Source organism: Oryzias latipes, chromosome 3, assembly GCF_002234675.1.
Source record: "Oryzias latipes chromosome 3, ASM223467v1".
NCBI lineage: Eukaryota > Metazoa > Chordata > Actinopteri > Beloniformes > Adrianichthyidae > Oryzias > Oryzias latipes.
In genome coordinates this window covers 12698349-12710612 of record NC_019861.2, presented here as the reverse complement: position 1 = coordinate 12710612, position 12264 = coordinate 12698349, and positions in this window count along the sequence as shown.

Genomic DNA, 12264 nt, shown 5'->3' with positions numbered 1-12264 from the left:
AGGATTCCTGCAGCATTTGACCCCTGAGTGTGTGTCTATGTGTACAGCTCATGTTGTGAGGACGTACAGCACTGATGTTTACATGCTTGCACTGTGGAAACAAAGAATCTAGTCCCCTTAGAGATTTTTTAAGTGAGAGGAAATAGTTGTGGGTACTGTTGACTCCTAGTATCTTGGTGGGAAATGCTCCACCCTGCTCTGTTACTGTGAACTTTGAAAAATCTCATCGCCAATTTACCATCTTTTCTGGATCAATAAGTCACACCAGTGAGACTGATTTGAATGATCTTTGTTTGGGAATTTTCCAAACTGGATTTTGAAATTTGACTGGGAAATCATGACAAATAACTATAAAAAGCTGTCCCTTTAGGCTATTCCTTCTTAAATAGTAAAAAAATAAATAGAAGTTACGGTCCCACTTGGATCATCTTTTGATCTATTGTAAAAATGTTCCCAGTGGTCTTTTAATTATGATCATGCTTTTTTTAGGCAAAATCAACCCTGGGTGGTTTTCTAGGACATAGTTTCTGCAGAGCGGCAGGAGTTTATCAGAAATTCCCCTCTAAGTTGTAAGTGGAGCCAATGGTGCCGAGGAAACCCATCCCCCTTCCCCTCCCAAACCAGGGAGCTTGTGGCCCCTCCAGCATATTTTTACGTCATAAATGAGCTCTCTTTCAAACAGCATTTTTCCGTCTGCTCCTGATTCACAGCGATTTGAATGAAGAAAAACTCTGAAACACAATTTTAGCTCAATTTTGTTTGTGTGTGTCCTCCATCATCAGAAAAATGCTACAATTAGATGTTTTAAAACACAATTTATATCGGTTGGGTCTTTGAGTGAAGATGAATCTGGCCACAAAATCAAACAATTAAAGTCCACCAAATTAAATATCTACAATTGCTCCAGTTCTTATTGTATGCAATATGTTAATTCATTTCTGCACACAGATGACTTTGCCACATGTTGTAAATAGTTTCGAGGTACTAACTTGTTTGCAGTTGTCCTAAAAAAAAAACCCAAACGGGTGATGCAAATGCTAAAGCCTCATTGATAAACGTTGTGACCCATTTATTGACCGTCAGAATTCATGGGCTCCTCAGCAACAGACGATTAAAATACTTCATGCTCACAAAGCAGGGGAAGAAGCAGACTGTAGTGGAGACGCCAGATACATGCGCACACAAAAAAAAGCACAAAACCACATGACACCTTGCCCTCACGCAAGCTGTATTATCTATTTGAGGAGCTATAAGTCATCCCAGTCGTGCATAACTGTTGTGTTCAAGGATGGCTGCTTTAATGATGTTGGAAGATGTTATCCACTTCAGGAAAAGACCAACTATTCAAAGACTGGTTTTCTTGAAAACGTCATAGTTGGGTTATGTGCTCGTTCCGTTTTCTAAGAGCTGCTTAAGAAAACAGATTAAAACCGACAATGCAGATTTACATTCTTTAAATCTTGGGTTGTTTTTTTTTCTTGCTTCTACTGTCATCTCTTTTTGGTGTCATCCATTGTCTTGCACGGATGGAAGAGTGAACCAGGGTTAGTCACAGCAGAGATGGGGAATTGTACCTAAGGCAACCTCAAGGGCACGACACTTGAGGTTTGGGACAAGTGAGTTATGTTTAAGTGTTAGCTCTTTTTTTAGATAGATAGATAGATAGATAGATAGATAGATAGATAGATAGATGACTTTATTAATCCCACAATGGAGAAATTTCATTTATCTGTGGCAGCAACACGACATTCAGAAATAATCTGTATAATATAACATCAATAAAGGACATCACAAATGACATTTATATTAGATCATTAAAAATATTACTAAAATTATTATGAAAAATTATTATCAAAAATGAGATTCTTATTAAATAAATAAATAAATATTAAATAAATACAGTGTAAAAAACATGGGGTAATGTTATGTTACTGGGGTAAAAACATAGGGTACACCTGTCAGATAAAAAACATTCTGCACTGGGAATGCAGAATCACAAACTGGCTATTTTGTTTCTCCTATTAAAATGGTGTTTTTGGTGTTTTTAAAATGTTCTTATGGCATTTTTCTGATGATGATGGAGGACATATATAAAAAAAAGTGCAAAATTGTGTTTCTCAGCATTTATTTATTCAAATTGTGGTCAATCAGGAGCTGATGGAAAAAAATGCTGTTTGAAAAAACTAGTACCCGTAGTTGTGATGTAGAAGCTACAGTTGGTGGGCCAGGAGCTCCCTGCTTTGCTTCACTCTGATACATACAAATGGATCCGTGTACGTCTTGGTTTTCCTCATCTGAGCTGGCATCTGGCTCAAACCTGTACGACTGGATAGCTCCCATATTGCTCACTATTTTTGTTGCATCAGTGATGTGAGGTTGGAGGTGTGAGAGGCTATAAGCCAAAGGGAGAGACTGTAATTATATGGGTGATGTAAAGTGGGAGCGGAGATGCTCTGTGTGTCAACAGTCAACAATGTAGATTTCTAATTTCCAATGAACTCCTGCCGCTCTGCAGAAACTATGTCCCAGAAAAAAACACAGGGTTTATGATTTTGGCTAAAAATGACATCATTCAATTCAATTTTTTTATTTAGACCAATATTACAGCACAGTTGTCTCAATGGGCTTTACTAATTGTAAAAAGACAAAATAAGTTAGAAAATACAATAGCTGATTGCTAAACTAAACTAAACTAAACAGACTAATCTGAACTGAGCATCTCTGCCCTTAGACCCTCCTTCTAAGGAAGAAAGGAAAAAAAGTAAAACCTCAGTAAATGTCTACATTAAGGTGGGATCCTCTCCCAGGACGAACAGGCGAAAGACCAGGGCTTTTGAAGAAGAATGAACATATCTACCTCTAGCTTATCTAACTACATAAAAACCACTGGGAACACTTTGAAAATAGATCAAAAGATGAACAGAGTGGAACTTTAACAGTAGCTTAAAGACAATTGGTGATGATAAAAAATGTTATAAGTCTACATTTTACTTGACTTGAACACAGCCAAAGACTGACTGGAACTTAAATGCAAATACTACAGACTTGGACCTGCAAAAAGGGACTTATAGGTGCATCTCTGCCACATCCACAAAACTTCTCAGAGGTTGAGTTGAGACTCGAACAGGTTTACAAATATGCAGCAAATGAATAAGCTTGCAAACTTTTTGCTAGCGTTACATGTTTGAAATAAAGTTTTAAATGAGGTACCTGACCAAATGTTCCCTGCAAAACAGGAGAAACTATAGAAAAGATCATAGTGTTTATAGATCACATTTACAGAATAGAAATAAAATGCTTTGAAGATTCAACAGATTAAAGGAATCTGCTCTCTTTTGGAAAAACAATGAAAAGATTCAAATAAGCTTTGTGTAAAAATAATCTAAAGCAGAACAGAACATCTAGAGCAGATTTTGCCAAGAGGCACAAGCTTAAGTTCATACAGTACAGCTAACCTAGCCTTGCAATCTGCAAACAGACAGTCAAAGAATTGGTAGAGCCTTAGTGGGTTTATGAAAAGTGTTCACAGGCTACATGCTTACAAGGAGATATGTAAGAGCTATGATGTCAGCTTAGCTTTTGGTTTTTTTTAGACTTTGTACCTGATGGAGACACTCTGTTTTTTAAACTATTTTTGTGGCATAAATATTCAACTTGTTTAATCTCTTGATGAATCCCCTTTTGATACCTTAATTTTGCATGAATCTGTAAAGTGACGAGCTGACACAGGTTTTAGCAGCCAAGGTGCATTAATGACTTCATCAGGAGGCATAACTGAAAACTATTGACTGAAGTTAAATGTTATCGATCTGTCTGGAATGATGGGGATGGAATAGAAAAATACAGAGGACCAGAGTAAGAATTATACCAACTGACTAACTGAACTAAAAACAGATATTAAAAAGCTGATCATGACAAAACTAAAACATGACGACAGCAAACCAGCGATGGATAAAAGGATGACAAAACATATAAACACAAAGAACATGAAAAAGAAAACTTAACCAAAAATCCTCATAAGATTATAGCACTTTTCCATTATAACTTTAAGGAAACCAATAGACCAATAAAAACACCAAGGTACCGTATATATTTTCAAGAAAAAGTAAAACAAAACAAAAAAAAACTGAAAAGAAAGGAAAGGAAAGTTTTTGTGAAAACAATCGTAGAAAAGGGAGCTTTAAGATTGTTATAAAATTTTTTTAAAAGAAAAAAAAAGGAATAATGATATTTTAAATGTGAAAACACCATGAACACGATTTTCTGCAGTTGAAACTAAAAATGTAAATTAAAAAAAAGTGTGGGTCAGAATATATGTAAAAAATGTGCCTAAACTGAAGCAGTGGTGTGACTACAGTGTGGTGATCCAGTGACAGGCTTAGACTGACGTACACCATAAGGCCTTCCCCTGTTAAATATTTCTCCAGTTCAATAACTGAATGAAATGAATGGTGTTTAAGTCCTTTTGTAAGGACAGCTGAGTAGATACTGTTTCCCCTGTGCCACATAAGCAGCTCAATCAGAATGCAAAAACATCCACACTGACCTAAAAATCCATCAATCTAATGCCATTTAATAAAGGACCTAAGACGCCTGGACTGTACAGAGACTTTAAACGGAAACAAGCTCAAATAGCAAAATGTTCCAGAATGTTCCAGCTCCGGATTAATAACCAACCAGTTCACAGACCTCCACCTTCACTTATTCACACACGCAACAACCCATCAGAAAAACGAAAAGAAAAGAAAAGAAAAACAGACTTCTTGTGATGTTCTCCTATTTTTACTCTAAATATTGTTTGCACCTCACTTTTATATGCATTCTAAAAAGGACTGCAAGGTTAAAATTGTAACAGGTTCATGTTATAGAAGCATCTTGACTTGAAAACCATTTTTTCTTTAACGTAGTGCCATTTTTCAATAAGAAATGATGTCTCTGGTAGAACAGAATGACCTTTCCATTTCCCAAAAATGTAGACAAATTGAGTTCATTTCACTGATTTGATTTAAGTATCTATTTTACGGCAGGATTCACACTAAGCCTTGTGATTTCTGTCAAATGACGAGTTGCTCGTTTACCAAGATTTATTGCAGTCATCAGTAAAAGTCAAACCCGTAGTGTTATATGTCATTTTGTGGTAGGAACTTCCTTTTTCCAATCAGACCAAAGCAACCGCTGTAGCATGTCATTCTCCATCTCCCTCTCTGTTTCACTTCCTGTCATCTCTGCACTGCAGTCTCTCTGCTGAATGCATCAAAAACATCAGCAGCTCACAGTCTGCCCCAGGAGACGCCAGCTTTTAAACACAACTTGCCCACAACAGGCATTGGTGATTGATTTATTCTCCATACATTCATTATTTTCTGAAGTTATTTTTCTCTCATTAGATAAATAAATAAAAGGTCTTTGCTGAGTGACCACAAGCATTAAATGCAGCAGTGGCGCCACTGTCTGCGCTGCTCCGGCAAAACCAGGATCAGTGACGGACAGTCTCCATCACACTGGGTTCCCTTCCTCTTCCTTTGTTTTCATCTCGTTTCCTTCCATGTTTTCTTAAATACTGTTCCTCCAGATGGACCGCTAAACAAACTACAATGCTGTGAAAGTAAATAAATGGACAAACATCATTTCACACAAATGTGGCCCTTTTTTAAACTCAAACTTTTTGTTTTCTGCCTGCAAAGGTTCAATATATATTTGCTCCAAACTTTTATGCCATAATTTGCATTTTTTACATGTTTTAATGCATTCATCAAACTCAACTGAATCTACTCGAAGGGTTATATTGATGTTAGCATGATTGTTCTTTTTTGTGCAAATTGACATCAGATTTCACATCAGATCTTGAATTCTCAGGTTTTTTTTTCATTTCCCAACTGAAGAAAAAAAAGGGGCATGAATAAAAAATATTACAAAAACTGAATGTTATTATAAGTCTACATTTGAATGTCGTTTTAGATCACCTGTCGGCATTTTGCCGAAATCCTGTTTCACCGATTCAGACAGGTAGTTTGAAAGAGATTTTTCAATATTAAATAGATCATAGTTACAATGAAGGAGAAAAAAACATTTGTAATTTGAAAAATGTGTAACAAACAGACCATTATTATAATTCTGAACAATGTTTCAAAATACAAGCATATAAAATGCTTTTTCTGAAAACATGACCTATTTTGAGAATAATACAGATATTTTTTTAAACTTAACAAAAGAGGTTATTTGTTCCAAATATGTATTTTGAAAATTAGATATTTTATTGATATAGTATAAATTATTTTTTTGCTTTATTTGCTTTAACACCTTTGGAGCTTTTATACATATTTTAAAAGAAAAACCAACATATACATAGAAAACCTCAATAAAAGCTGTTTTTATTTAACCCTTGTGCTATCATAGGCACTTTAACATTAGGAGTGGGGTCATCTTGACCCACTAGACAGTGCGCTTAACCTTTTTTCTTCAATGATTTGTGATCTTCACTGGTGTCCATGGATTACATGAAATCTTTCCACCTTTATCCACCTTTGTCATGGTAAGGAGAACACCTCAATGTAAGGGTGGGGTCGTCTAAGAAAGCACAAGGGTTAAACACATACAGCAGAGTGTGAGAATGTACAACCAAATGAGACAAAAGATAATCAAAACCTAAATTCATTGAATTAAAAAAAAATGGAATACCCTGTATGCAAGTTTTTGAGTGATTAAGGGAAGGTATTTTCCAGTCAGACAGCTAAAAGTCACCAAATTTTTGATGGAGGGTAAAGTACAGTCATTCCAACAAGTCTTTCAACTCGTTTTAACATTTTTAAAGTTGCTTCTACTAATTGAGAAAAGACCTCTTATATTTTCTTGATTTTATGTAATACTTCCGTCTGGTCCCCGCCTTTGCCACCAGCAGCTGGGCTAAGCTGTAGGAATCCTGTGGCCCCAAAATAACTGATTTGGGACTAGTTCGGAAGATGGATGGATGGATGCATGGACGCATGGATTTTTGTTTGGTTTGAAAAGATCTCTTGTAAAACCAAGACTAACACTTCCTGTCTCCTCTAAAAATTAAAAGAGTGTTATATATGATGTCAACATCAGTTTAATTTACTATGGAATATTCACTGAATTACAGAGTGCCATGAATTATTTGAATAGAGTTTATGTTGCAGAGTTTGCTGACAGCTCCTCCTCCTGAGTGCACAATATCACAGCCACTTGTCAAAAAGTTCCACCTAAATGCTGTGGATGTTGTGTGAACTAGTGATGTTGATGCATCTTCCACTCTACACAGCTGTGAACTTGCTTGCTCTCATTTTCCAACTCTCCACACTATACCTAACAAACTTTTTCCAACTTTTCAAATCCATTTATTCCCACCCACCTCACACTTATGACGCAAATCTAAATGAATGCTTATTTTCTCAGAAACCCCAGCTGTCTGTCACAAAGTGCTTAATTCCCTTCATTAGGGAATGTGTTTTTTAGAACAGTGTAGTGAGAGAGAAAGGGCAACCGATGAACCATCGATTGCAGTCAGCAGCTCGTTTAGCCCATGGTGACCACGACTGTCTGAATAGCAGCAACGGAGGAAGAAAAATAAATATGTGATATTTAAAAAAGAAAGAAAAACACATCTACATGCAGGAATTCAGTTAAGATGCAAATGGGTGCACTTTCAAAGAGGTAAATGTTTCAGCTGAGACAGGCTAGATTACAGCCTCTCTGATGCCAGGACTCCAGCACAGTGGATAGGTGTGTGCCGCTAAAAAATGACACCAGGAAAAGTTTTGCCTCATTAGGTGTAAATTAAATTCATGTAAATATATATATATATATTTTTATTTACTTTTTACTTCAAGAAAATCACAGAAATAAAAATGTTAGCACACCCTGAGAAACCAGGGGTTTAACTTTGACTATTCAGAAAAAAGTAGTCTATTCAAGTGTACTACAAGTATACTGAGTATATGCTAAGAGTGAGTCAGTTAACTTGAAGTCTTCTTTTATATACTATCTATAGATTGTAAACTTGTAAACCGTGGTGCAGTGGTAGGGGGGTTGACCTCCAATCGTGAGATTGTTTTTTCAATTCCCGCCTTGCCCGCCCATGTGTCGAAGCGTCCTTGGGCAAGACCCTGAACCCCACCATGTCTCTGGTGGAAGGTTGGCGCCAGTGTTTGGCAGTGGAGCCGCCATCAGTGTGTGAATGTGTGTGTGCATGGGTAAATGGGTGAATGGGTTTGTGACTGTAAAGTGCTTTGGGCCTTCGAGGAAGGTAGAAAAGCCAGTTTAGGTAGAAAATCCATTTAAGTATACGCCATTTAACCTAAAATGTTCCAATTTAGTCTGAATAAGTATTCTGTTAAAACACTTCCTACATTACACACATATGGTATATAGTAGACTTGCTAAACTTTACTTAAAATACTTTAAAAAAACTTCAAGTGTACCACTTTTTGCTAAGGGTATGAAGGTAGCACTATACATTTTCTGGCTAGTGAAGTCTACCTGCCAAAATACCTAAAGCTCACAAGAAAATAAATAAATATTGCATTTTGTTAACATTTTGGATTGTTTCGGCAGCCAGGCAAGCTAATTTCAACTTCCTGTTGTATTCATGTTAAAGCTGCACACAATCCCTTAGGAAAAATAGTACACCTTTTTTATTGGGTCCATATAGGTGTAGTGTATGAAGTATAGCAACTGAACACTTCTTCAGACTGAACTGGAACATTTTCAGTTTAGATAGTAAATAAAAAGTAAACTTCAAGCATACAGCCTCACTTCAAATATAGACCAAGTATAATTGTAGTTCACTTAAATAGACTACTTTTTGCCCAACATTGGCAAAGAAAAGCTTTTTATTTTGTTGTTGTTTTGTTTTCAGACTTTTTTCTGTGCAAATTTGTCAGCTGAATGTTGAGTTTCTGCTAAGAAACCGTTGTCCAAACATGTAATGTGCTTCTGTCTACAGAACTGACGCCATCTGTGGCATGAAAGAAAAATGAACAATCTAAAAATATATGTACTTAGAAAAAAAACACAAAAAAAAACAAGAAAAACTACCAGTAAGCCATTTTATTTCACTTGGAAATAAAAAACAAAATAAAGTTTCAATCGCAAGAAATAAAAATAAACAGTTCAAAAAGGGCATGACAAATGATCCAGCAAGTCTAAAGTTAATTTTCATATTCATTGAAACATTATTGCTATTGTTGTATTTTACATACTTGTGGTCTTTGTTTCTCCTCTATTCATTTTACATGATCACTTTAAAGAAAAATTCTGCTGTAGCTAATATAGTTTTATGATTTTATGTTTTTAGACTTTATGGATGATTATTTTTGTCTTTTGCCTGTAACCCATTTTCTTCCTCTTTCTTAAAATCTCTTGTGTTTTACTGAGCCACAGTTGAAAATAAAAATGCTTTTCTTAATCTGTCTTGCCTGAATAATTAAAAAAGTAAACAAAATCAGCAAAAGGGAAACAGTAAAATCAGCACTTCCAGATTAACTGTTGCAGTATTTATAAAATGAGAGGAAAATGAAGAAAGCTGCAAATAAAAAATGACATTTTTCTTAAATACAGCAGCTGAAACACAAAAGCACAACTATCGATGTCAGGAACATTATTTTGTCCCAGGGGATCTACAAAGGCACAAAAAGGAATGAATTGAGCTTTTAAAGCTGAATTGAGTTTAAAAGCTCTGATTTCACATTGTGTTTCACAAGCAAAAGAAAGAATTATCGTAACAAAAATAATTTTCTGTTAAAAAAAAAAACTTGACTGAAATAGATGGATGCTCTAACAGGATGTATTGGTTTTCACGTTTTTGGTAAACAGTGAAGACTGGCAGTTTGTTCTCGACATGATCGCTTCCTTTCTCTGCTTTTTCCTGCAGAGAGTGAACCCTGTCATTAAGGGGACGTTGGTAAAATGGTGAACTTTGAGTCAGATAAAGCTCCGGGGTTAGCATGGTACCGGTGTGGACATCAGACTAAGAAGATGACCTGGTCTGGGTCCAGAAGTTTAGCAGTATATGATCAGCAGGGACTGTTTTCACAACGGAACCTCCTGGTCTTTCCAGTGCTGACCTGTAAGTGGGTGGGAGTGGGCAGATGGAGTGTTTGCGCTGGCTTGAATGTTTATACATGCATATGTGTGTGTGTTAGTTTTTAAGTGCAGAATAAACTGCTGCCTGGGAAGGGCAACATTCTGTGTGCCATATCTCTAGTCCGGAGTAAAACCATTAGGGGAGAAATGAAGCTGATGACATGTTGTTCCTGTGACAGGCCGCCTGGCCCCACACTCCTCGCCGCCGCCGCTGCTGCTGCTGCTGCTGCTGCTGCTCTGGGAGCCCGTGAGTCTGCCACTGCGCAGACACGGAGACGCAAGGACCAGCGTCTTATTTTAGCAGGCGGTTTGGTGCCGGACACTCTGTCTGCTCTCCCACCAACCTTTACGCACCACCCTCTTCCCATACTGTGTGCACACAAACATACAAACCTCTTCTCCCATACACACACAACCAGCATGCTCTCATTTGAAAACAGGAGCCAAACTGATGGCAGCTGATAGTCTGACCCACATTCTTTTATAGAATCTGTTCAAACGTAGTGAAAACAAATAAACAAAAATAAGCCCTCTGGATTCATCCACCAGATATTCACTCACAGATGATGATGTAGAAAACACTGAAGAAAAGTTATTGATCAGTTTGCTCATGTGCAGAATAAGTGATTGTGGAGATTACTTTTTGGATGAAGAAATGTCCTTCAGGAAAAGTTCAAAGTTTCCAGGAGGATCACTTTGCTGCCCATTTATTCTTTGATTTTTTGGTTATCTCACTAATAAAGACATTTCCAGTACAATAAAACTCGTTTTATTTCCCATTTGGTGAATTCTTCATTTGTGAATTAAGAATGGCCACCTGATCCGGGTGTACCCCACTCCAGCAACCCCCAAAAGAGATACAACAGGTTCTGAGGATGGATGGATGGATGGATGGATGGATGGATGGATGGATGGATGGATGGATGGATGGATGTGAATCAAGAAATAAAGCAGGTCATAATACCAATATTAACAAAATAGCATTTTCGCTCAGTTTTCTGAATTTTTTTTACATCCAGGTCTATTTCTAAAAATCTGGATCTGGAGATGAGGGACAGAGACCCTCACATAACTGTGTTCTTCTGGACAATGCCAAGTTAAGACTGCTTTAGGAAAAAACTGAACAGGCTGTGCTTATTGGTAAGGCTTTAACCCTTTAATAACTGCAGCAAATCATCTCCTTCAAGAGTATTTTTTAAGCATCTACATTGGCTGCAGCATCAGTTATTCAGCCAGATAAAATGATCCTATAAAGAGGGCTGGCTCTGTTCTGGGAAAGTGTTCTCAACCGCAGGAGATGATTACATGAAGAAGTATCTTGCAGATATTGCAAAATCAAAAAACAAACCGCTGCACATCTTCTCCACCAGACTGTTGAGACAGAGGCTGTTTAGGACTCACTGTAACAAGGACCAGACTATTCCTGCAGATAAGTTGGAAGTGTGTCGAAGTCCCATGATGATCTGGTCTGTGCTGCAAACGTGGCATAAGACATGAGAAAGCTTCAAAGAATTGCATAAATGTTTTACAGTGCTTGATCATTGAGATTCCTTTTTTTTATCTGTTCCAATTTGATTTTTTTAAAACCGCTTGAAGATAAAATGTACAAAATAGTTTGTCAGCTGTTTTTAGTCACAGTATTTGTGCTTAAATACATACTTGTGGAATAAGAAATGCAGAAAATAGTATGATAACAAGACCAATTAAACAATTTTTTCGTTTTTAATGACAATATTTTAAAAAATAAAAGCTTAAGTTTGAGTCCAACATGCAGCAGATCTGTGTGAGTATCTGAGTTGCGTGATCACTCACTGTCTGCATACTGTACATCCTTGAGATAGTACATTTTTTCTGAACTGTCTCCCTCTCTGATCCTAAAAGCCTGAAGCTTTTATTCAAAGAATGACATTTTTTGTTACTTTGATGTTGCATTTGTGCATAAACATCCATAGCGTGTTTATCAGTGGTCATTTCAGCCTGAGCACAGCAGAGCAGGATGTTGCGTCTTTAAGAGTTAAGAAACTTGAAACCGTGTTTGCGCAACAATCAGCGAGGCTCCCAGCCGCCAAAGTGTCTAGACTGGCACATGATGGCGGGAATCAACCAATGACTCCAGCGCTTTTCTCTGGAGCCCGGAGAGAGAAAGAGAGAAAGAGAAAGAAA